Source organism: Orcinus orca, chromosome 14, assembly GCF_937001465.1.
Source record: "Orcinus orca chromosome 14, mOrcOrc1.1, whole genome shotgun sequence".
Taxonomy (NCBI): Eukaryota; Metazoa; Chordata; class Mammalia; order Artiodactyla; family Delphinidae; genus Orcinus; species Orcinus orca.
This window is the reverse complement of record NC_064572.1, coordinates 25,911,405-25,937,090: the sequence shown is the minus strand read 5'-3', so window position 1 is coordinate 25,937,090 and position 25,686 is coordinate 25,911,405. Positions and strand designations below refer to the sequence as shown.

Below are 25,686 nucleotides of genomic sequence, written 5' to 3'. Positions count from 1 at the left end.
ATATATTCCTTCCTTATATCTTGCAATGAATTTTTATACCTCGACTCTGGTGACAGATTTATATCATTGGGATGCATCCTCATTATTAACAAAGTTGCTATTATAACCATGAGGTGCTAACTGATCTTGAAGTACTTTCTGATTCATCACTACCTTCTTACGTGAGTATGTAGAATTACAAAGGGGCTGTGGATACCGGCCTACTTACATTTGAAACTGTAAATATTAAGTGTCTAGAATCTACTAAAAAGGACAAAATTAAGCAACTTGGCCAGCGAATTCTTTTAGAAACATATAGGTCATATGGGGGACGGAGTTGCTATTTCTAAGATGTGTCATTAAGGAAGGTTAAATTCTCACTGACCTTTTGGGAGATGATCATGTTTATATAGAACTTTCTAGCAAAAGTCATAAATAAACTTATGCTCACTTAAATCTCTGGCCCCCAGATTTTGTTTTGGTTTTAAAAAGCTTAATCTCAATGGGAAACTGAGTCAATTACTCTTTCAGTTCTTTGAATGGAATTCTTTTCACCCCTCTGGTTGCCACTACCATTGTTTTTCTATTTGTCTTTGCTCTTAGAGGACAGTTATCTAATTCTTCAAAGATACTGACTGGTAGCATTTCCAGGGAATTTAAAAAGTGCTTAAGAAGTAAATAAATGAATTTATGCTGCTTGTATTATAGATAATGAAGGAAATATTTTTAGTACTAGCTCTATTTCAAGCTCGTTCAAATGATATGCATATAGTTACTGACTGATGGACAGCCTGGTAAATATAATCTAAAATTCTTTGCATTTGGCTTTGAATCCATTATGATAATTTTCTCCAAGCTTTCCAAATAGTAAGAATTTCTGGAGACACACAAAAAATTCAGACTCCTTATATCTCTTCTCAGCTCAATGTGATGAGATTTTTCCAGAGAATATCCTATGTATTTGTATTTGTATAGTTTTAGGATTGGCATATTTGGGAAGCAGTGCATCATAGTATTTAAGCAATCTTTTTCTTTCCTACTTGTACTAAAGTTAATTGTGTGAAAATTGAAGAAACCTTAATATTCTAAGAGATGGTTGGTTCTCAGAAAATAGAATATTATTATAAAGAAGTTATATTATTATTGCTATAAAACATTATTACAAAGCTCCTGTTTTAGAGGATGGTATGTCTGTAACACTTTGTATGTGTCCCAGAATAAATTTCTATTCCAGATCTTTAATGTTATTTTTCCTTATACCTTAAACACATATCAATTTAAGTATATACAACTTAAGTACACTGAACATCCTATTTGAGATGTTTTGCCCCGTTAGGTGTGCCAAAGGAAATTTGTTATTTCAGTTGCATCATACTTACAATTTATAAAACTTAACCTTGGAACTAAAATCAACATTTGAAAAATAGCAGGAGCAAAGTATGAGAAAGGTTTGCTAACTTTGTTTTTATGTAGCAGCAAAACTTGTTTTCTGTCAGGCTGCACTATCACTTGTGAAAACTTGAAAAATGTATCAGTTGAATTTAAGTTTGAACTTTATTCCAGTAATCAGTGTATGTTGTTTAAAAGTCAAATGTGCTAATGAAGGAAAATCTGTATTATTTAAAGTAGCAGATTAGGAAAAGATAATTTTAATTTTATGTAATATTAAAACTTTTAGGGAAGAGTGATTTTAATTACAGGTGATAGCAAAATGTGAGGAAAAAAAACAGTGGGTTTGGAGCCACACAATATGGATCCTAGTTCATACTGCAGTTTACTAGTTGTGTTGTTTTGTTGTTAACATCATCTCCATCCTTCCGTCTCTTAAGCCTATTAATGGAGAAGCCCTAGAACAATTTAGGACCCATAGTAGAGTAGTTTGAAACAATATCACGAGCTGGAATAAAGAGATCTTTAGTGGAAGAAGTGAAGGGATTTATGGTAATGCTGTCTTTTTTAGTCCCCACGTGCCCTCTGCTCTGGCGTTTTGGGCTGTAAGACTTGGGGAAGAACAGTTTGGATGAGAATGATTTCTACTTGCTAAATTCCATTTATTTTTCTGGGGCCAAGAGATGCCAGGCTAGTTAAGCACAAGAGGGAGCATAGTTTTAGAGAGGGAGTGGTGAATAAGTTGGAAAGGTTCTTCTGTGTTATCTCATCTAGAAAATATAGGGCAGGAGGAGGCAGTGATTTGCAGTCAGAGTCATCTCAGGAATTAAAAAAATTAACCATTTGGCTGGTGTATCCCTTTGCATATCTTTTGAGAACTCAAACACAGTATTACGTTCATAGAATGCAGGGTCTGTCAAGGAGAAAAAACTCAATCCTTGTAACTATGTAAGCTTGTTTCTTTATCTAAAAATTACTCTCAATGGCCCCTTCAAATAAAATTACATTTAAAAGATTTGTGGATAGACCATAATGCATATATCTTGTATGTGGGTAATTAATATTTCACTCCTCTTGTTCATAAATATGTGAAGAATTGGACTACATTTCTTCTTGGTCTATGAATTGTTAAAAGTATCTAAGAGGAAATAGATAAGTGGTAATGTTTTTGGGAAGCCACTGAGTTCCATTTTCTGTGGGTTGCCACCTATAGGACACAGAGTAAAATTATGAGGGGTTGGTGTAGGAGAGTAGATATTAAGTTCTTAAAACTTTTAGATTGGGAGAGAATTTAGAGATAATGTAGTCCAGCTTATGCATTTTAGAGATAGGGGCTGAGAACTAGAAGAATAATAAGTCACCCAGGTAATGAGATCTCATTCCTGTGAGGGCAAAATCTCCACTATGGTTTTGGCTTTGTGGCATTGCTTGTATCACTGTCTTTCCTTATTCGTTAATTGTACCTGTAAATATTTTATCTCCCTGTGTTATAAGGTTCTTGAGAACTGTAACTGTGTCTTATGTTTCTTTGTAGCTATTCCAAGAATTCAGTAAATAAATGTTTGTTTTTGTGGGGCTGATTTGTGGGAAAGACTCCCCTACCTCTGTAAGTAATGTTATTTGTGCTGTAACCTTGGTAAATAAAGAATAGTCGCAGTCCTGTAAGTAATCCAAATAAAGCTTTGCATAAACATGCTAAGATACTAAAATATCAGAATAGATGAGACTGTTGAATAAAAATTAACATCAATCACAATCCACCCCATTCTTAATAAGCTAAAAATCCAAGTGGATTATTTGATACAAGTGGTCACTTCTGCTTTCAGTCTGAGAACAAGTCAATAAATTCCTCTTGCTGTTACTTACAAAAATAGTTTATATTCTGTGCAGGATATGAATCTGGGGAATCACGTCAGCCTCAGTGTACAAAGGAACCTGGAGAGACAGCAGAACAATGTCTCCCCACTCGAGCTGCTGAGGGAAGGTGGTCTTATGTTTCACTGCAGGAACTGGCAGGCTAAATTTAATTCTCAGAATCAGAGCTTGCCTTTTAAGCTCCCTATCCATTCTGCGATCTAACCTGAAGGTGCACTTTTTTTTCTTTTTCAATATTAAGTCATTTGGAGAAATCTAATATATGTATTTTCAAATTACACCAGCTTAGCTAAAGATATATTTTCCTCTCTATAAAATTCAGTTGCAAAAACAAAAAAAAAAGTGAACCTAATTGCAAGAAAGGGAGGGAAGGAGGCCTAGTATATGTAAATTGTCTGATATTTGACAAATTAGTTACTGTGTATAGTGTGATATGCAAATTAAGGATAATGCTTCCCTCTTATCCGCATTGAAGATGCTTCATGGCATGTGCTGCATGCATTCTGCATGCAGTATGTTCAACAGAGCATCATAACTTAGTGCAAAGAATTTAGGCAATGGAAATCAGAGGGAGAAAATGCATATTAATTTTATAATCTTTAAATTTTTTTTTAGATTCCATATATATGTGTTAGCATATGGTATTTTGTCTTTCCCTTTCTGACTTACTTCACTCTGTATGACAGTCTCTAGGTCCATCCACCTCACTACAAAAAACTCAATTTTGTTTCTTTTTATGGCTGCATTAAAAAAAAGAAGTTTCTGAAGAACCTAGGGGCAGGACAGGAATAAAGAGGCAGACAGTATAGAATGGACTTGAGGACACAGGGAGGGGGAACGGGAAGGGGAAGCTGGGACAAAGTGAGAGAGTGGCATGGACATATATACACTACCAAATGTAAAATAGATAGCTAGTGGGAAACAGCTGTATAGTACAGGGAGATCAGCTCAGTGCTTTGTGACCACCTAGAGGGGTGGGATAGGGAGGGTGGCTGTGAGACACAAGAGGGAGGAGATTTGGGGATATATGTTTATGTATAGCTGATTTATTTTGCTATACAGCAGCAACTAACACAATGCTGTAAAGCAATTATACTCCGATAAAGATGTTAAAAATAAATAAATAAATAAAATTAAATAAAACAATGTGAACGTTGGTTCAAGATGGTGGAGTAGAAGGATGGGTGCTCACTCCCTCTTGCGAGAGCACTGGAATCACAAGTAACTGCTGAACAATCATTAAAGGAAGACACTAGAACTCACAAAAAAGATACCCCACATCCAAAGACAAAGGAGAACCTACATTGCAATGGTAGGAGGGGCACAGTCACAGTAAAATCAAATCCCAGTACCGCTGGGTGGGTGACTCACAAACTGGAGAACAATTATACCACAGAAGTCTACCCACTGGAGTGAAGGTTCTGAGCCCCACATCAGGCTTCCTAACCTGGGGGTCTGGCCATGGGAGCAGGAATTCCCAGAGAATCAGACGTTGAAGGCTAGTAGGATTTGATTGCAGGACTTCGACAGTACTGGGGAAACAGACTCCACTCCTGGAGGGCACACACAAAGTAGTGTGCACATCAGGACATGGGAAGGAGCAGTGACCCCATAGGAGACTGTACCAGACCTACCAGCTGGTGTTGGGGAGTCTTCTGCAGAGGCAAGGGCCGGCTGTGGTTTACTGCAAGGAAAAGGACACTGTCAGCAGAAGTTCTGGGAAGTACTCCTTGGTGTGAGCCTTCCTGGAGTCCACCATTAGCCCCACAAAAGATCCTGTAGGCTGCAGTGCTGGGTTGCCTCCATCCAAACAACTAACAAGGAGGGAACTCAGCCGCACACATCAGCAGACAAGCGAATTAAAGTTTTACTGAGCTCTGTCCACAAGAGCAACACCCAAGTCTATGCACCACCAGTCCTTCCCATCAGGAAGCTTGCACAAGCCTTTTAGATAGCCTCATCCACCAGAGGGCAGACAGCAGAAGCAAGAAGAAGTACAATCCTGCAGCCTGTGGAACAAAAACAACATTCACAGAAAGAGAGACAAAATGAAAAGGCAGAGGACTATGTACCAGATGAAGGAACAAGATAAAACCCCAGAAAAACAACTGAATGAAGTGGAGATAGGCAGCCTCCCAGAAGAAGAATTCAGAATAATGATAGTGAAGACAATCCAGGACCTCGGAAAAAGAGTGGAGACAAAGATTGAGAAGATGCAAGAAATGTTTAACAAAGACCTAGAAGAATTAAGAACAAACAGATGAACAATATGATAACTGAAATGAAAAATACACTACAAGGAATCAATAGCAGGATAACTGAGGCAGAAGAACGGATAAGTGACATGGAAGACAGAACGGTGGAATTCACTGCCACAGAACACAATAAAGAAAAAAGAATGAAAAGAAATGAAGACAGCCTAAGAGACCTCTGGGACAACATTAAATGAACCAACCTTCACATTAGAGGGGTCCTAGAAGGACAAGAGAGACAGAGAGGACCCGAGAAAATATTTGAAGAGATAACAGTTGAAAAATTCCCTAACATGGGAAAGGAAATAGCCACCGAAGTCCAGGAAGTGCAGAGCATCCCAGGCAGTGTAAACCCAAGGAGAACAGGTCGAGGCACATAGGAATCAAATTGGCAAAAGTTAAAGACAAAGAAACATTATTAAAAGCAGCAAGGGAAAAACAAAAAATGACATACAAGAGAACTCCCATAAGGTTAACAGCCGAATTCTCAGCAGAAACTCTACAAGCCAGAAGGGAGTGACATGATATATTTAAAGTGATGAAAGGGAAGAAACTACAACTAAGATTACTCAACCCGGCAAGGATCTCATTCAGATTCAACGGAGAAATCAAAAGCTTTTACAGACAAACAAAAGCTAAGAGAATTCAGCACCAGCAAACTAGCTCTACAACCAATGCTAAAGGAACTTCTCTAAGTGGGAAACACAAGAGAAGAAAAGGACCTACAAAAACAAATACAAAACAATTAAGAAAGTGGTGAAAGGAACATACGTATCAATAATTACCTTAAATGTGAATGGATTAAATGCTCCAACCAAAAGACGCAGTCTTGCTGAATGGATACAAAAATAAGACCCATATATATGAGAGACCCAATTCAGACCTGGGGACACATACAGACTGAAAGTGAGGGGTTGGAAAAAGGTATTCCATGCTAATGGAAATCAAAAGAAAGCTGGAGTAGCAATCCTCGTATCAGATAAAATAGACTTTAAAATAAAGACTGTTACAAGAGACAAGAAAGGACACTACATAATGATCAAGGATCAATCTAAGAAGAACATATAACAACTATAAATATATATGCACCCAACATAGGAGCACCTCAATACCTAAGGCAAATGCTAACAGCTATGAAAGAGGAAATCGACAATAACACAATAATAGTGGGGGACTTTAACACCTCACACCAATGGACAGATCATTCAGAGAGAAAATTAATAAGGAAACACAAGCTTTAAATGATACAATAGACCAGAGAGATTTAATTGATATGTATAGGATATTCCATCCAAAAACAGCAGATTAGACTTTCTTTTCAAGTGCTCATGGAACATTTTTCAGGGTAGATCACATCTTGCTTCACAAATCAAGCCTTGGTAAATTTAAGAAATTTTAAGTCATATCAAGCACCTTTTCCAACCACAATGCTATGAGATTAGACACATGGAGCTATAGAGTACGTTACTGAATAACCAAGAGATCACTGAAGAAATCAAAGAGGAAATCAGAAAATATCTACAGACAAATGACAACAAGAGCATGCCAATCCAAAACCTACGAGATGCAGCAAAAGCATTTCTAAGAGGGAAGTTTATAGCTATACAATCCTACATCAAGAAACAAGAAAAATCTCAAATAAACAATCTAACGTTACACCTAAAGGAACTAGAGAAAGAAGACCAAACAAAACCCAAAGTTAGTAGAAGGAAAGAAATCATAAAGATCAGAGCCGAAATAAATGAAATAGAAACAAAACAATAGCAAATATCAAACTAAAAGCTGGTTCCCTGAGAAGGTAAACAAAATTGATAAACCTTTAGCCAGACTCATCAGGAAAAAGAGGGAGAGGACTCAAATCAATAAAATTAGAAATGAAAAAGGAGAAGTTACAACAGATACTGCAGAAATACAAAGCATCTTAAGAGACTACTACAAGGAACTCTATGCCAATAAAATGGACAACCTGGAAGAAATGGACAGATTCTTAGAAAGGTATAACCTTCCAAGACTGAACCAGGAAGAAATAGAAAATATGAACAGAGGACGAGGGGAAGATGGCGGAAGAGTAAGACGCGGAGATCACCTTCCTCCCCACAGATACACCAGAAATACATCTACACGTGGAACAACTCCTATAGAACACCTACTGAACGCTGGCAGAAGACCTCAGACCTCCCAAAAGGCGTGTGGATGAAAGGCTCTTGGTGCTGCAGCCAGGAGTCAGTGCTGTGCATCTGACGTGGGAGAGCCAACTTCAGTACACTGGTCCACAAGAGACCTCCCAGCTCCACATACTATCAAACGGTGAAAATCACCCAGAGATCTCCATCTCAACACCAGCACCCAGCTTCACTCAACGACCAGCAAGCTACAGTGCTGGACACCTTATGCCAAACAACTAGCAAGACAAGAACACAACCCCACCCATTAGCAGAGAGGCTGCCTAAAATCATAATAAGTCCACAGACGCCCCAAAACACACCACCAGACGTGGACCTGCCCACCAGAGAGACAAGATCCAGCCTCATCCACCAGAACACAGGCACTAGTCCCCTCCACCAGGAAGCCTACACAACCCACTGAACCAACTTTAGCCACTGGGGACAGACACCAAAGACAGTGGGAACTACGAACCTGCAGCCTGCAAAAAGGAGACCCCAAACACAGTAAGATAAGCAAAATGAGAAGACAGAGAAACACACAGCAGATGAAGGAGCAAGATAAAAACCCACCAGACCTAACAAATGAAGAGGAAATAGGCAGTCTACCTGAAAAAGAATTCAGAATAATGATAGTAAATATGATCCAAAATCTTAGAAATAGAATAGAAAAAATGCAAGAAACATTTAACAAGGACCTAGAACTAAAGATGAAACAAACAACAATGAACAACACAATAAATGAAATTAAAAATACTCTAGATGGGATCAATAGCAGAATAACTGAGGCAGAAGAACGGATCGGTCACCTGGAAGATAAAATAGTGGAAATAACTACTGCAGAGCAGAATAAAGAAAAAAGAATGAAAAGAACTGAGGACAGTCTCAGAGACCTTTGGGACAACATTAAACGCACCAACATTCGAATTATAGGGGTTCCAGAAGAAGAAGAGAAAAAGAAAGGGACTGAGAAAATATTTGAAGAGATTATAGTTGAAAACTTCCCTAATATGGGAAAGGAAATAGTTAATCAAGTCCAGGGAGCACAGAGAGTCCCATACAGGATAAATCCAAGGAGAAAAACACCAAGACATATTAATCAAACTGTCAAAAATTAAATACAAAGAAAACATATTAAAAGCAGCAAGGGAAAAACAACAAATAACACACAAGGGAATCCCCATAACTTTCTATCTAAAAATAGAATTACCATATAACCCAGCAATCCCACTCCTGGGCATATACCCAGAGAAAACCATAATTCAAAAAGACTCATGCACCCCAGTGTTCGTTGTTGCACTATTTACAATAGCCTGGTCATGGAAGCAACCTAAATGCCCATCGACAGACAAATGGATAAAGAAGATGTGCTACATATATATACCATGGAATATTACTCAGCCATAAAAAGGAACAAAACTGGGTCTTTTTTAGAGATGTGGATGGACCTAGAGACTGTCATACAGAGTGAAGTAAGAAAGAGAAAAACAAAGGTTGTATATTAACGTGTATATGTGGAATCTAGAACAATGGTACAGATGAACCGCTTTGCAAGGCAGAAATACAGACACAGATTTAGAGAACAGACGTATGCACAATAAGAGGGGAAAGGGGGGCGGGTGGTATTGGTGGTGGGATGAATTTGGAGATTGGGATTGGCATACATACACTAATATGTATAAAATAGGTAACTAATAAGGACCTGCTTTATAAAAAAATTAAATTAAAAAATAGTAAAAGGGATAGAGAAAATACAAAAAAAATTATGTGAAATTTGTGTATGCCTAGTCACAATCAGTGAGTTGATGAGATCATAGCCTACTAATTTATAAATGGAGATTGCATTAGATAATGAATTTAAGGTTAAGTTACAAGTAATACATCTATTAATTCTAAACATACTTAGCGATTTCTAAATATGAACGTGCCACATGCTAAGACTAATGTTTACAGTAACATGTACTAGTGCCAAATATGTGTATACATATTAATTACAATATGTATTGTGTATAACACATGCACATATTGATATTCTACCTTTGACCTTTGAACTGTAAGTATTAATACATAGGATCTATGTGGCATATATTTTCTATATAGATGGGGGCTGAATAGGCCATTTTCTATGTGGGGTAATTTGAGTTTGTCAAGGATTATTTCTATCCTGAGATTGAAATTCATGTTTTCAATTGAAAATTCATGTTTTTTTTGGTTTGACAATTGTTTTGGGATTTATTTTCCTTTTTCTTTAAGTAAAATGCAAAGCATCCTAGTGAAATAAACCCTTGAAATTTTATCACCTAAACTTTATGGAATTAATTATTGGTAAACTTGAGTGAGTGTATTTCTGTAGTAGGAAACAGGTATATGTCTTGGGTCAAGAATATATTTTGATTAGAGAGTAATTATACTGATAGTTGTATGTAGCTTATAGATTCAATTTATATTTTTTCTGTAGCTCATAAATAACTATTTTTTGGATAATGGAGTTTCAGATTTAACACTTTTTCCTTGTTATTGGAGTTCTGTTGAATTTGTTGAACAATAATAACCCTATTATCTCATCAGGCACAGTCTACATGATCAATGTGGAAATAAATAGCACTTGCTTCCTCTTTCTACCTTCATCTTCTTTTCTTGTCCTCTCTTTTGCTAAATGATGTTATCTCATTAGGTAGACTAACATTTTCCTACGTGCAATGATTATTGATTTTGCTTAATAGACCTCAAATTATGAATGCTATTTTCTGTTTTAACATAAGGATACAAAAAATCCAGTTATGATCATAAAATTTTTGATACAGAAATATTTAACCCTCTTATAAGGAGATAGCATTAAAGAATAAATATACCATATCTAGTTGTAGGAGTGAAACTTTAGCAGGATGATAAAATTTTTTAAAAGAAGTGCTTTAGAACATCATAAGACAGGCTAGAAACAACAGTGAGGCACTATGTTGTTAATGTTATGAGATGCTGCAATTTGGGGGAATGAGAATGTTTGATTACTGGCATTTTCTGTTGTGTACTCTACTTTGCTCATTTTGTCATATACCTCTTTTTGATGTTTAATCCTGGAATTTCATTGTAAGAGCTGTGCAGTTCTTCACAGTATATTCTGCAGTTCTCTCAGTAAAAGGTATCATGATTTTCAAAATAAACAATGATTTTCATTCTGAGTGTTATAATCACATGTATTATTAGTGCTCCAGATGCTTTAATTTTTTGCCTTGATTAGTAACTTGTGGTATGTTAGGGAGCTGTGTAATATTTTCTGGATTCTTAATTTGCATGTATTACTGCTTCTGTATCTCCTAGTGGATGAAAATCATCATTATTTATATCTCTGTTAAATGCAAGGTGAATGATTGATTTCCTTGGTGTTGATCATGTTGCAGGAAGTCTTTCTACATACTGACTTTGCTTCCTCAGGAATACTAAACATTAATTACTAAAGCCATGTAAAAATATAGACTAGCTTTTAGATGCATTTGTGGATACTGTTTGATTTGCTAGACTTTGGGAAAAATTTGCTTTTTTTTTTAGGATTATTTTCCTTGGGTAGTGTCTTCCTGGTTATTCCTATTATTATATTTGTTGCTTGCTCCCCATGGGCATGAGGGAGGTGAACAGAGGTAGGGAAGGAAAGGAGACAGTGAAGGGATGCTGTTTCTTTTAAGAAAAAATGTATTTATTTTATTTTTTGGTCTAGACCAGGTTAACCTGATTAGAGAGGTAGATAGCAAATTGCCGAGTTTTTCATTTCTAGAAAAACATAGCCCCCATTTCTCCTGACAGTCTAATATTCCCTCTGCTCAATATCACTTCACTATTTCAGACAGTTCATTCAGTAACCCAGGATTCTCTTTCAATACCCAGGATGTTAGGACCATTTTTTCTTGTTTGTTTTTGTTCGTTTTGTTTTAGGATGACATTGAACTAAGGGCAGGAAGAGTGGTTGAAGCTTTTATTCGTAGGAGGATATGTTACCATGGAGGAGAAGGGATATGGGGATAACCACCTTTGAAAGCTAGAACAGGAAATAGTAATTTAATTTAATCAAATGGAATAACTTTTAAGCTGATTATTTTACCATTTGAAAATATATCGATATTTATTTCATGGACATATGGGAACTCCTAGGAGCACCTTGTATCTTTGGCACCATTTATTGTCTGTTTCAGAGGCTAAAATGAAGAAGGGGAAGGTATAAGAACTAGGTAGACAAGTGGCCAGATGAGAAGCAAACATCTTTCTGGTTATTTATTGTTACTCTTTCTCTCTTGTGCCAAACTGGTTTAAATACTGAAGTAACACTTTTGCCCATAATTATATTTAAACATTTCCATCTCAACTCCTTTCCTTTATGGTGTTCTTTTACACACAGCACTCTCCTTTAATGTTTTCACTCTTGCTCTGTATCTTTTCTCCTATAGTTTAACTTCAGTCATCTCCAAGCTAAGAGACACTGCCACAGTCTCCTCCTAGCGGTGCAAGAGAATTCCTAGAAAGAAGAGGAACATGTCTGTCCTTCATCCCAGTTGTCAGTACCTTTCACTAGAGGCATTCTGGGTTGGTGTTTTACACATTCACAGCCTCCATAACTCTAATAAGACTCCAGGAAAATTTTAAGATATTTTCAGCAGAAAGGAGTGGAAGCATTTTACTGGAGATGCTATAAATTGAGAAAGGAGAAAATAAGTCCACTGTGTGAGCATTTTGTTTCCATTATCCTCTGTCTAAACTCTATTTTTGAATAAGAAGAAGCAGGAAATCAGATCTAGGCAGGGTTTCTGGACCCTGAATACATGGTTCATTGGGGCAGTATTTGCAAAAAGAGACTGTTTCTTTTCTCCCCTTTGTATTCTCCATCCCAATTTGTAGTTATTTCTTCTTTATGCACCCCTGACCTCTTTTATCTTCTCCTTCAAGTCACTGATATCAAAGGAAGATAGCTCTCCAAAAGTCTTTGGTCCACAAATTCCTATCTACTCACCCAAAAAGTCCTATTAAAGCTCCAGTGGACCTGATAATACTAGCTAACATTTATTGAGCACTTAGGAAGGGCCAGACATTATGCTAAACATTTAAAATATATTTAATCCTCATGTTGACCTCGGTAAGGTAGGAACAATTATTGTACATATTTTACATCTTAGGAAACTGAAACTCAGCAAGATTATATAACTAGTTAGTGTGTGGTGGGTCAGTGTTTTAAACCCTGTGACTCTGAAGCCAGTTCTCTTCAGTTCTACTTACTCTTAACCACTACTCTCTCCCTGTTCTAACAGGTGAACACACAAATTTTACTTCTTTCTTTTCCAGACGCACATCTCTCTCCAGTGTATCTGGATTCCATTTCCATAGTTTTATGCCCAGTTTGTAAGTATCTTCAAGCCTCATTAGATCAACGTTTCTGTTGGGCTGTTTGTTTAATTCTTGACTCTGATTTTTCCCCTAAATCCCTCTTTTGGAATGTCTCTTGGTTACATACATTAACCCAGTGGATCATGCATTCAGGGTCTAGAAAACCTGCCAGGATTTGAGTCCCTGCTTCTGCTTATTCAGAAACGGAGTTTAAAATGAAAGGTAATGGAGACAAAGTGCATTTATCTTCTCCAATCCCAATTTATAGTATTTCTAGTACAATGCTTCCAATCCTTTCTGCTGTAACTATTTAATTTTTTTTCTGAAGTTTTAAGAGGATGGTGGAGGTAGTTGATGTATAAAATGTATAATGGAAGCTGATAGCAAAAAGTATTTACCATCGGAGTCAAAGACAGTTATGCTCTTCTTTCTTCTTTTTCTTCTTATGCCTCTACAAGGAGATTATAGCAGTGTATTAGCTTGGAGTTAACTAAAGTTAGGTTAGATTAGATTGCCTATGTGTTGGGAATCCCTGGTGCAGTTACTGTGGTAGAGATAACTGAGTGATCAAAAAGCTATTTTCTCACATCCACCCTTGTATGCTGAAACTTGAAACCTGTCATATTAGATTTATGGTAGCAACAACGTCCTGAGATGACAGTTGTATAAAGCATATGTAAATTAGGGGAAAAAGGGGCAGACAATATTTCAGGCTATGAAAATGAAACAGGATCTCTGGATTGAAAGTCCATTGGCAATTGCATAGTTCAATAAATATTGGTAGAATAATTTTAACAAGGCCACAGTCCAGGAAGGGAATAGATTTTTTTTTTTTGCTTTTTAAAACTTTATTTCAACATAACTATACTTATAGAAATATACTCATATTGGTTAACAGAAATTTAACATCCTACACAATTTAACATCCTACACAATTTGGACCAAAAAACTTGGTACATGGTTTGCTTTAAAAAAGAAAGAAAAAGGGTTTGCAATCTGGTTTATTTTTCATCTATTGCAAATGTATATAAAAGATTCTCCATCAAACGCTGCTAAAGCAAACCGCATGAACCTTGAGAAATTAAACTTTGGTTTGTGTCTGAAAAATAACACGTATTGCACGGTAAACATTTATAAAATTGGTGCAACAAAACATTGTTTCAATGACGTTCACAAAATTCAGTAACTAATGGATGTTGATGAGGGTGGGAAGAGCATATGTATACATGTGAAAATATAAAAGCTATGTGATCTAGTTAATATTGCATGTTGATCACAAGTCTACTCAAACCAAGATTCAGATAAGTTCTTATTATCTGTCCAGGAAGGGAGTAGAATACTTTTTCGTATGCTTCAATATTTACTACATCTAGGAATTAACTAATTAGTATCATATCTGGTAGTCTTTAATAAGTATTCACTTCTTTGATATTTGACACCTATGCTGTTGGGGACATGGGGGAGGGGAACAGATTAACATTTATTAAGCATCTAATGTATGTTGTTAGCCTTTGTGCAAGGTGCTTTAGGTATCAAATCTAATTTAATTTTCACAGGCTGCCTGGTGAGGTAAATCCAATTATCCTTATTTTGCCAATGAGGAAATAGAGGTTCCATTCCAAGAAGGTAAGAAACTTACCTGAGGTCATAAAAGTAGGAAATGGAAGAGCTGAGGTTACTGAGAGTTAAATCCACTCCTTTCTTAACTTCAGAGACCATGATTTGTCCACTGTACTGAGGTGAATCATGCTTTTTACCAAGCATAATATCTATTATGTTACTTCATCCTTATGTCATCCCTATGAGTCCCTTTAAAAAATTTGTGCAAGGCATTAAAAACAGAAGTTAACATAGCTTTTGTATTAATTTCACAAACTTAACGTAGTACAAGCTGGGTCAGTGAAGAATAAGATAAACCCTGACTCTTGGCCAGAGAGGCAGCTATCAATTCTCATTATGAACACTCATAGAGATCTGCTCAATGGAGAATCTGGGAAACTTTCCAGATAGCATCAAACATGATCTTTCTAATATTGCATTTTACTCTTAGACAATCCATTTCAACTCCATTTGTCTTATTCTTAAAAGCCGGTTTTCATTAATTTCTGACAAGTTAGTGCTACTTTGTATTCCCATATCACAATGCTAGATAATTTTAAAACTCTATAAGAAATAAACATTTAAATAATGTTGAAATAACACAACTCTCTCACCCTCCATTAATTTGTAAAATAAAGTAACAAAACTGTGTGGGTTAGATTGGAATCAAATAGATTTCTGGGGTCCTTGCAAATAAGCTTTGCTTAATAAATATGCTGCAGCCTGTTTAGCACTTGGAAGTACCATGGATAAAGTTCTAAGCCATAGAATTTTTTTCTCTGTGTAAAAAATCAGATTAAGTATTACAGGTCAGAGAGATTTGAAACCAGTATTTTCTTATCTTTGAACTGCTTTGAAAAATTCACCTACATTCTACTCAATTTTTAAGCAAAAGAAAATACTTATTCTTCAGATTACTTTTACATTAAAATCTCCCTACACATTGCCTACAGAACAGAATGTTTGGTATTGCAGAACTAAACAGAGAAAGTAGTCTCCAATATATCAAAATTAACCTGTACTATTGAGTTGGCCTGCATAAAACTCAGTCACTTTGACTGAAAAGTGTCAGAAAGAACAAAGCACAAGTACCAATGATTGATGAAAAGACTGATAAAGATGGATGATTCTCTTTTGGAGTAGTGAGAGAGTGAAGGGTAGGCATCACTGCAAGAACTGGTGTTAACTGTTCTTAAAAAAATCATTGTTAATGATCTGGCCGACCGAGTCAACAGCACATCAATGAGTCTGATGAAAGATGTGAGATCCAGAGGTGTTACAGCATCAGGTTAAGAAGAAAAATCATTCAAATAAACCCTATGCTTGAAGAAATATGAAGAAAAGAGGTAAATGACAGTCAGCTTGGGAGGAAAAGCTACTCAGGAAAATTTTTCTTAGACCGTTTCTTCGTGTGGGATGCAAGAAGGGTTTCAACGGCATGTTTTGGCTAATTGAGCAGATGACCATTGTTATTATGGTTCTATAATTGTTTTGCTACTGAGCATAAGAGAATAAATGTCCACTGATCAGGGACTATACAGCTAATATGAACTCCTTGGGTTGTTTTCATTCCATTCACCATCTGTGGGATGTTGCCGTATCTAGTGTCCTTGGTACATTTCAGGTATATGAAATAAGGGAGAAAGTTGGCAGTGCACCTGGGTTTTATTTCACAGGAAAAATATTTGAGCCTGGAGTTATGAAATCCTTCAACTTCTAGGCTTCACACCTGTAGGTAGTTTACATATGACTTTCCTGACTTCACTTCTCCTGTTTAACATTGATTAACTACTGTTTAAACTGTACTTCTGTTTCTTCCACCAATTGCTGACTTCTCTGGGACTGGCACCTGGCTGCTAAGTTTTCACGGTATTTGGCTCCTTCTTTACAGCCTTTGAACATATTCAAATTTGTGACAGGGAAACACAGTCAAACCCTCCAGTCCATTCCTCTTTATCTACTTCCTGTTCCTCACATTCCTGTTTGAACTGAAGGCCTTAACTCCTATCTACTCTCTAACCACTGACAGTGGACGCCATGGACTTCTTGGTTTCTGAATTTAACAAACCCTTTCAGTTCTCATTCTTTTTTTCTTCCTCTGGCAACCAAATTTGCCGACCACTTCTTCCTTTCCTCTGGTAGTTTTCTGATTCATACCTTTCCCCAGTCTCTTTGCTCTTTCTTTCTCAGTCTCCTCCACAACATATTTTCTCCTCCCAGCTACTGACAGTCCTGGGCATCCTCAGTCTTGCTCTTCACCTTTTCTCCCCTCACATGTTCAGACTATTTGATCCACTTCCATGCTTTAACTATGTCTTATATATCGATGGCTCCAGATCTCTCTCCTGAGCTCCAGACCTAAAAATCCACATGCCTAGAGGACATAACTCAACATATCTGCAACTTAAATCGTATGATATTCCCTTTATTTCCTGATATCATCACCTTCTAGTTGCTTAGCCAAGCTAGAAACTCGGGTGTCAAATCCTTTCTTTTATTCATGTCTCATGTCCAAATGATAGTTCTTTCTGTCTTACCTCTCAAACATCATTCTGCTGTGATTCTCATCACAAAACCGCCCTCCTTGGTTCAGGCTCTCATTGCTTCTCATCTCCACTATTGCAAAGGTCCTCTGATTGACCTCCCAACATCTGGGTTTATTCTTTTTAAATAATATACCTAAAACGCATTCTAGGGTTTCTGTCCAAAAATTATTTCTTGTTCCCCTTTCATAGTTTCCTCTGTTTGTGTGAAAAGTCTAAATTCTTAATTTAGCACATAGGCCTTTTCTTACCTCTCAGGCCCATCTCTTACCATGTCTATCCTTTAACTAATGTACCTTAAGTTCAGCTTAAGTCTCATCAGACTACTATGTTTGCCCAGTGCATCTTGCTGTTTTACCCTCACAAGCTTTTTGATCCCCTAGCACAAGCATTACTTCCTCAATGAAGCTGATCCTTTATCCCACTGGAGAGAATTAATTATTATAAGCTTATCTCCTATGATACCCCACACATAATACATTATATCAGCTACAGCACTTTATTGTGATTATTTGATTGTCTTTTTCTTCTTACTAGATTCTAAGCTTTTGGAGGGTAAAATATTATCTTATTCATCTGTGAGTCATCAGGGCCTCACACGTAGCAGGAACTCAGTTTTATTGAATTGAATGAACGAATTGTTGAATGAATTAATAAACATATGTAAATTTTAATAGTTTAGAGGCATTAGATAGCCAAAACCATGAGTCTGAAAATGGACATACAGCTGGGATTTCGTTTCTATAGTGTTTATGAGTCATTAAGTTCCTGTATTTGTTTTCTAAACTGTGTCTGGAAACTATTCCATAAATGAAGAAAGAGGGGATTAGAAGAAAGCTTTAGGCATACAAAAATTGATGGTAATTACTTTTCCAGTATCCTTTCTGGTGTTGTATGCAAAATAAGTATACAGTAAATACTATTGAATGTTCAGATAATTTTTGGTATCCACTAAGTAGTTTCTATTACTTATAATAACACAGATAACACACATCCCCCTTGGCAGCTTGGGGAGCCTGAACTCTTCATAAAGCCATTGCAGTATCACATTAAAGTGTTAGCTCATCATTTCAGCAAATCTTTTCTAACAACTTTGGTTCATTTTTGTACTGTTTGCTCAGGCAGAGCATGCTTAGGAATTTTTGGCTAAACTCAGTTCTCAGTCAGACTTGTGTAATTGTGTACTGCCATTTTCTATTTATTTCTGCTCATCCAACTAAAAGACCTTGAGTATCTCCATGGCACAAATAACACTTATCCTTAGCATCAATAAAAGTCTAAGTGTTGTCATTGTGTTTATAAAAAGATCAGCTTCTTCTTCCATGCAATATTTCTAAATCTGAAAAAATACGTAAAATGTTTATATTGTCTTATCTTTAGTGGCTTATTGTTTGTCTCTTCAGAAGGACTGTAAGCTTCTTAAAGGCTCAGTCTCGGTCTTCTCATATTTGTATCTTTGGTGTATGACATAGTTGTTCAGTGAATGTTAGCTGGGTTGAATTGATGTGTGCTTATAAGTTAACATTACATGGTGTATTTAAAAAAATATGACAGGGCATGGCTTCTACTTTTATGTTAATGTTCTAGGATTAATTTTTCTCACCATATTGGTTTACCGCATTGGTTAACCCTTTCTATAACTGCATCCACTGAAGAGTCTCAGAAGTCTTAATTTGCATCACTGTTAATATTTTAATAATATCACAATTGTATATTGTTTAAAATTACAGATATATAATTTCTTTAATTCATTAAGGAAAATATTCCATCTGATCTTTTCAGAAGAATTCATAAAAACTGAGGGAGGAAGGTGAAAGAAAGTAAATGTCACAGAGGAGAAGAAGCAGTATCCTGGCTTGTCATTTTCATGGTACTCCCAAATCAAATTTGTGATGGCAGGTAGGACACCTTGCATCCTAAATATTTTACATTTATGCAGTGGCCCCTATTATCAACTGAGAAACCAACACAATCCTTACCCAGTTATTAATGATGGTGTCTTTCTTGTTCCATCACACAATTTCATGCTATTTATCTGTGAGGAAATGCCTGACAACATTGACACATTAAAGCATCTTATCTGGATTCCTTAGGACCAGCTGTAGACCAAGAAAATGTCAAGTTCACAGACAGTGCCTGTGCCCTCAGAACGTTAAAGGGCACCAGTGGACATTGTTTCCTTTAACATTCACATTTTTGGCATAAAGTGGGGCTGAATACTGCTGTTGTCGTAATTAAACACTGTTAGGGTTATTATTGAACTCATTACACTACTTAAAAATAATGATAAATGAGCACAGAGTATCACTAACCTTCAACTTAATCAACTCGTGGAAGACAGGGTGGTTTCCTTGAGGCACTGGCAACACCCTGGGTAGCTAGTATGTTTTATGCCAGAGTGATGGGTTAGCTGGCTTAAAGAGTTCTGGGCCATATATATTCAGATTGAGGTACCAGGTATTCAGACTTATCTTTAATGGTTCTGGATCAATTAATATATAGAAGAGTCAATTTTCTTTTAAACAAAGAAGTGACAGTTGCTGAAACAGTGGACTAACCTCTACTCACTTGTTTAGATCTTGCGGGTACATTTTTGGGAACGGATTCTTTAGCCTGACTTACTCAACGGTTTACATGGCTACCACTGTTCTAGTATGATTTTTAATTTTTCTGGTCTTTTTACTCATTTTTCATTTCTAACTTCTAGATATTTCTCTCATGATGCTGAGCTAGTTATCTTTTTTAAAAAACACACAAAATATTATATATCAGAGATCTCCTAATAAGTCTTGTGTTTCATACTTAGGTAAATAGAGGCATGATTACTCAGTTATTATATCCTTAGATTAATTAAGTGGTACTATATACTCCATTTGCAGTTCTAAACATTCAAATATACTTGTAATAGCAGGCTTTTCTAATAACTAGGCTATATCTGATGCACAGGGAAATGTTTGTCTCCAGAAAAACTTCTTAGAATGAATAACCTGCTTCAGCATTTATGTTAACTGAAAATATAATTTCATAGGTATAATATTCAGGATTTCTAGCAGCTGCTGTAGTCTATACATCTGCTACACTTGGTATAACCTGTAATTTTCCTCTAGTTACAATTCACAAAGTTTTAATTTTGGTTATAATGTTAAGTATGGTAATAGTATAACTTATGGTTTCATAATAACCTCTCTGTGAGGCCTTTGTCCACATGTTACTGCAATACAAATGACAGGTAGAAATGCTTTAAAAATAAAGGAGAACTTATCTGCTGATATAGCAACCTCTTAAATCCTCTTATTCCAGGATTTTCTGTACTTAGGATTCCAATTCTTGGTTATATCTGAAAAACTAACATTTACTGTGAGTCTTCTCAAAAAAACGATTTCAGATTCATGCTAAATGTTATTTGGACCTTTATAGGTAACTTGTTCCTTTTTACCAAATTTATATGTATTATTATAGCATAGCATAGTATATGAAGACATATATTGATGTTTTCATTTTGTGCCTTTACATTTAAAGACTTTAAGTATCAGAGAATATAAAGAGAGAAAATTTTAAAATACCTCCTATTGAGATCCTGGTTCTACCAATGTCCTGGTAATAGTTTTCAAACAGTTAACCCTTTCAAAGTTTTCTCACCTTAGGAAATTAAAGTGAAATTTTGTAAGCACTTCTAGGTTGACAAATACTTTGCTGAAAGATCTTATAAGAAAAACATACTACTTGCTATTTATACAGATTTATATGTTCTTTAAAGCACTGGACTTTCATTAGTTTTATAATCCATTTAAATCCCCATGATTTCAGAATATATATTAACCTCATTTTCATAGATAAGTTGTGATTTTCAGAGCTCACGCAGTAGCCTGGGATTTTCAGATTCCTGAGCACATGTTTTCATTTTTTTGTAAGGCATGTTTTCATCTCCTTGAAGCACTGCTGCTTCTTTCTATAGGAAATGATATTAATTAATACGTAGTAACTTCTTTTAATAAACTAAAATTTTAAAGAGAACATTGAAGTGACTACTTTTGAAGGACTGAAAGAAATTTACAATGTATTTTAATTTCAGGAGTAAATTTTTAGGATGATTAATCAACAATGATAAAATACATATACAACATATTTTAAACTCAGGAGGATCTATTTTAATTTCTGATAATTTTTATGAATTGAATAATTGGGCACTCTTGATCTGAAATGCTTCATATAAACAGTCCTATTAAAGCTAAATGAATAATCACGTTGAGTTTGTCACTATGGGTAGACACAGGCTACAATATGGAAAAACATAAGACTTATCCTCCCTATGGCTTCCATGAAAACCTTCTCGGTTTATTCATTTCAGTTCCTTCTATGAGCAACTCTTTCTTTGCCCACTATTTAAATGTTGGTATTCCTGGGGTTCTGTCCTTGACCTTCTTTTAATGGAGCTCTGTCTCCGGATTATCTCACTTATTTCCATGACATCAACTACTAGCTAATCATGGCTTACCAATATGTCTCAGGTTGTCCTAAACTGAACTCACTAACTGTAACCACCATCCTTTTAGTTGTTCATGTTAGAAAACTGGGAGTTATTCTTGATTCATCCCCCTCTCACACCACCCACACCTATTTAGTCATGAAGTCCTGTCAATTCTTCATTCTAAAAATGGCCTGCAACTTTCTACTTAGCTTCCCACCCTCTGCTAGTATCTTACTTCAGGTTTTATTCATTTTTGATAGCTTTCTAATTCATTTCCCTGTGTCCAGTCATGCTTCATTCAAATCTCTTCTACACATTGATCTCTCTGAAATGCAAATATGATTATCACACCCCTCCCCAAACATCTTTTATAGTTTCCTTTACCTAAAAGATAAAGAAGAAATATTTTAACAACAAATAATTATTTATCTCTTTCACTAGACAGATATTTATTTGAGGTTATGGACCGTATTTTTTTCCTTTTAATATTTATTTCATTTTATATTACCACTGATGACACATAGTAGGTACTTAATATAGTTTTGTTGAGTAAATGAATTAATGAATTAAAATGAATGCCATAAAACTAGACAACCACATATACCTAAAGAACAAATTTTTGCTTATACTTGTGACAAATACATTACTTCCAGTTAAGCATCATTTAAAAACCACCAATTACTATCAATATAAATGAGTAAACATCTCTCTTAATTTGCTTAATGAGTCAGATCCAGAGTCCTCACGATAGCCTCCACAGCCTTCATCCACCTGACCATCTCTCTTCCTCCCTCATTCCACTCCAACCACGTGGTCTCCTGCTGGCCTTTGAACAGTCAAACCCTTGAGACATTTGCAGGTGATAATTTGATTCTCTGCCTTGGGGATCTTCTCTCAGACAGCTGTGTGGCTCACTCTCTTTGGATCTTTAATCAAATGACATTTCCTCCTATTTAAAACCACAACTGTTCCCCTCTTCCTTTTCTGCTTTATTATTTTTGTCCATAACACAGCTTGCCATCCGATGTTCTATATATTTTGCTTTCATCCTATTTAATATTTATTTCCCACAGAATTAGATAGAATTATGAGTCACGAGGTAGAGACTTGTCTGTTAGAGCTCACTGTTGTATTCCTAGAATCCAAACAGATAATAAGTACTTGTTTAATGAATGAATAAATGAACAAGTAAATCCTCTATATTTAATCTTCAGATTAAAGAAGCAAATGCAACAGCCATAACTGTTAACATACTTGCTCTAATTCTATATCAAAGGTTTCTTTGAAGTTTCTTTTAGTCAAAAAAGGAAAGCAAGAAAAGTTACCTAGTTTTAGTTTTCAGAAAGGAGTGCAAAATTTTAAAGAAAATTCTAATGTTGGAGTTAAATAGGAATACAGAATAACTTAATGAACACTTTCTTTGTAAAATGCAGATGATGCTTCAGCTATGGATTTTTTTAAAGCAAACTTTGATGAAAGTTAAAAGAATAACATTAAAGCTCAATACAGTGAAAGCATTTCTGTGATATATTCAGCTGATATGGCTCAGGTCTGTAGCTTAATTTGAAAGACTGAATTTTGAGTAGTGAAGGAGTTGAACTGATGGCATATCTCTTAAGCTTTATTTTCTGACATAATTGCTCCTCTTGTCAAAGTTTCTGATAGGAGCTTAGGAATTGCATGTCAAAAAGTACTCCCAGCTGGAGTTTACTGATTCACACTAGAAAACAAGTGATGTTTCCCCATATTCTTTACTTTCTCTCTGACCTCTAATTTCCAAATAATTTTTTTAAAAAACACTAACAACTACAACAACAGCAATAAAAAAAACTGCAGAAGAACCTAACCTTAAATAAAGGACGTGAATATAAAGTCATTTCAAGCTCCTTAGCTCCAGTTTTGTTTCCTTCTAAATCATTTACAAATGATACTTTTATACAGGAAATATGATAATGTTACACACATGCTTTTAGGAAATCTAGACACTCACGGCCTGAAGATTTTTTAGTCATAGTTTTACTTATTCAGATAATATTTAACAGACAGTTACTTTCTGTGCAGAGCACTATGCTATATACACCTATATACATATGGCTAAGGAAATTGCCTCTGTTCTTAGTGATATGACAATTTAGGAGGGGAAATATGCACAGATAACACAATACAAGTGAGCATCAGATGATGGGTAGAAGGAGCTATCACTATTAAGAGAATGGAGAGAGAGTACTTCTAGCTAGTGGGCTCAAGAGAGCTTCATGAAATAGGTGACTTCTGAACTGGGCCTTCCAAGATTTCTTAGTGCAGACATGGGTAGAGATATTTCATGCCACGAAAAATCACATTTCCAAAAGACATGTCAACGTGATCAAGTAGTGAGCAGGTAACTGCAAATAGACCTCTTTTATTAGTCTAGAGTACATGTGAAACAAATGGTAGGAGGCAAGACTGGTCTTGTGGGTTAAGGATCAGATTGTAAGCAATGTTAATACTGCATGAAGGAATTTTAGTCTTATTATACTGTCACTGGAGAATCAGTTTTTTTGTCTGGGCAGTGGGTCGTGATACTGTTAACAGGTGCTTTAGAGAAAGATTGGGTATAGCGAGAACAAAACACATGAACATTACAATAATATAATTGTGGTCTATTAGTAAAGACCTGAGTTTGGATGATGATGTTGAAGGAATTAAAAAGATAATCTAAACATGTTAGTGGAGGGAGAAAGATTGAAAAGATGCCTACATCCAGGGACCAGTAAATGAGGGCATAGGACACTAAAGAGTATAGGCTGGAAGGATTAGAAGAAGCATGATCAGCTTACTGAGGTCAACATGGGTTTATCTTATATTGGATGTTGCAACCTCATCATTTATCACAGTGTGAGGCACACAATAGGCCCTCAATTTATGCTTCTTAAGTAACTAAGTGTTTGCTTGGTAAATGACTTCATAGAATAAATTTCAGGGTGGGTAAAGAAAGTGATCTTTGTTGCCCTGGAGTTGACTTTATTGGTAAAGGATATATCCATTGGCAGTAGTTATATAATTTAAAACAATGGCGTGGCTTTAGATCTAACAGTATGTCAGCTTACTTTTCCTTTTAAGAAGTAGTATAAAGACAATCCTGCACCCTGTGGAAAGAAAACCACATTCACAGAAAGATAGACAAAATGAAAAGGCAGAAGACTATGTACCAGATGAAGGAACAAGATAAAACCCCAGAAAAACAATTAAATGAAGTGGAGATAGGCAACCTTCCAGAAAAAGAATTCAGAATAATGATAGTGAAGATGATCCAGGACCTTGGAAAAAGAATGGAGGCAAAGATTGAGAAGATGCAAGAAATGTTTAACAAAGACCTAGAAGAATTAAAGAACAAACAAACAGAGATGAGCAATACAATAACTGAAATGAAAAATACACTACAAGGAATCAATAGCGGAATAACTGAGGCAAGAACAGATAACTGACCTAGAAGACAGAGCGGTGGAATTCACTGCCAAGGAACACAATAAAGAAAAAAGAATGAAAAGAATTGAAGATGGCCTAAGAGACCTCTGGAACAACATTAAACACACCAACAATCGCATTATAGGGGTCACAGAAGGAGAAGACAGAGAAAGGATCTGAGAAAATATTTGAAGAGATTATACTCGAAAACTTCCCTAACATGGGAAAGGAAATAGCCACCGAAGTCCAGGAAGCACAGAGAGTCCCAGGCAGCATAAACCCAAGGAGAAACAGGTTGAGACACACAGGAATCAAACTGACAAAAATTAAAGACAAAGAAAAATTATTAAAAGCAACAAGGGGAAAACAACAAATAACATACAAGAGAACTCCCATAAGGTTAACAGCCGATTTCTCGGCAGAAACTCTACAAGCCAAAAAGGAATGGCATGATATATTTAAAGTGATGAAAGGGAAGAAACTACAAACAAGATTACTCTATCCGGCAAGGATCTCAGATTCGATGGAGAAATCAAAAACTTTACAGAAAAGCAAAAGCTAAGAGAATTCAGCACCACAAAACCACCTCTGCAGCAAATGCTAAA

The 25,686-nt window shown here is 35.9% G+C and overlaps 1 protein-coding gene and 1 long non-coding RNA gene across 2 annotated transcripts in view; one reads left to right on the top strand and one right to left on the bottom strand.

Annotated features, from left to right (window-relative positions):
- The window catches only part of LRRTM3 (leucine rich repeat transmembrane neuronal 3), a 199,551-nt gene that overhangs the window by 56,667 nt on the left and 117,198 nt on the right, over positions 1-25,686 (bottom strand). The window lies entirely within an intron of this gene.
- The window catches only part of LOC125961073 (uncharacterized), a 131,697-nt gene continuing 128,545 nt past the window's right edge, over positions 22,535-25,686 (top strand). The window contains exon 1 of the long non-coding RNA XR_007471399.1: positions 22,535-25,480. This is a non-coding gene — a long non-coding RNA (uncharacterized LOC125961073). The remainder of the gene's footprint in view (positions 25,481-25,686) is intronic.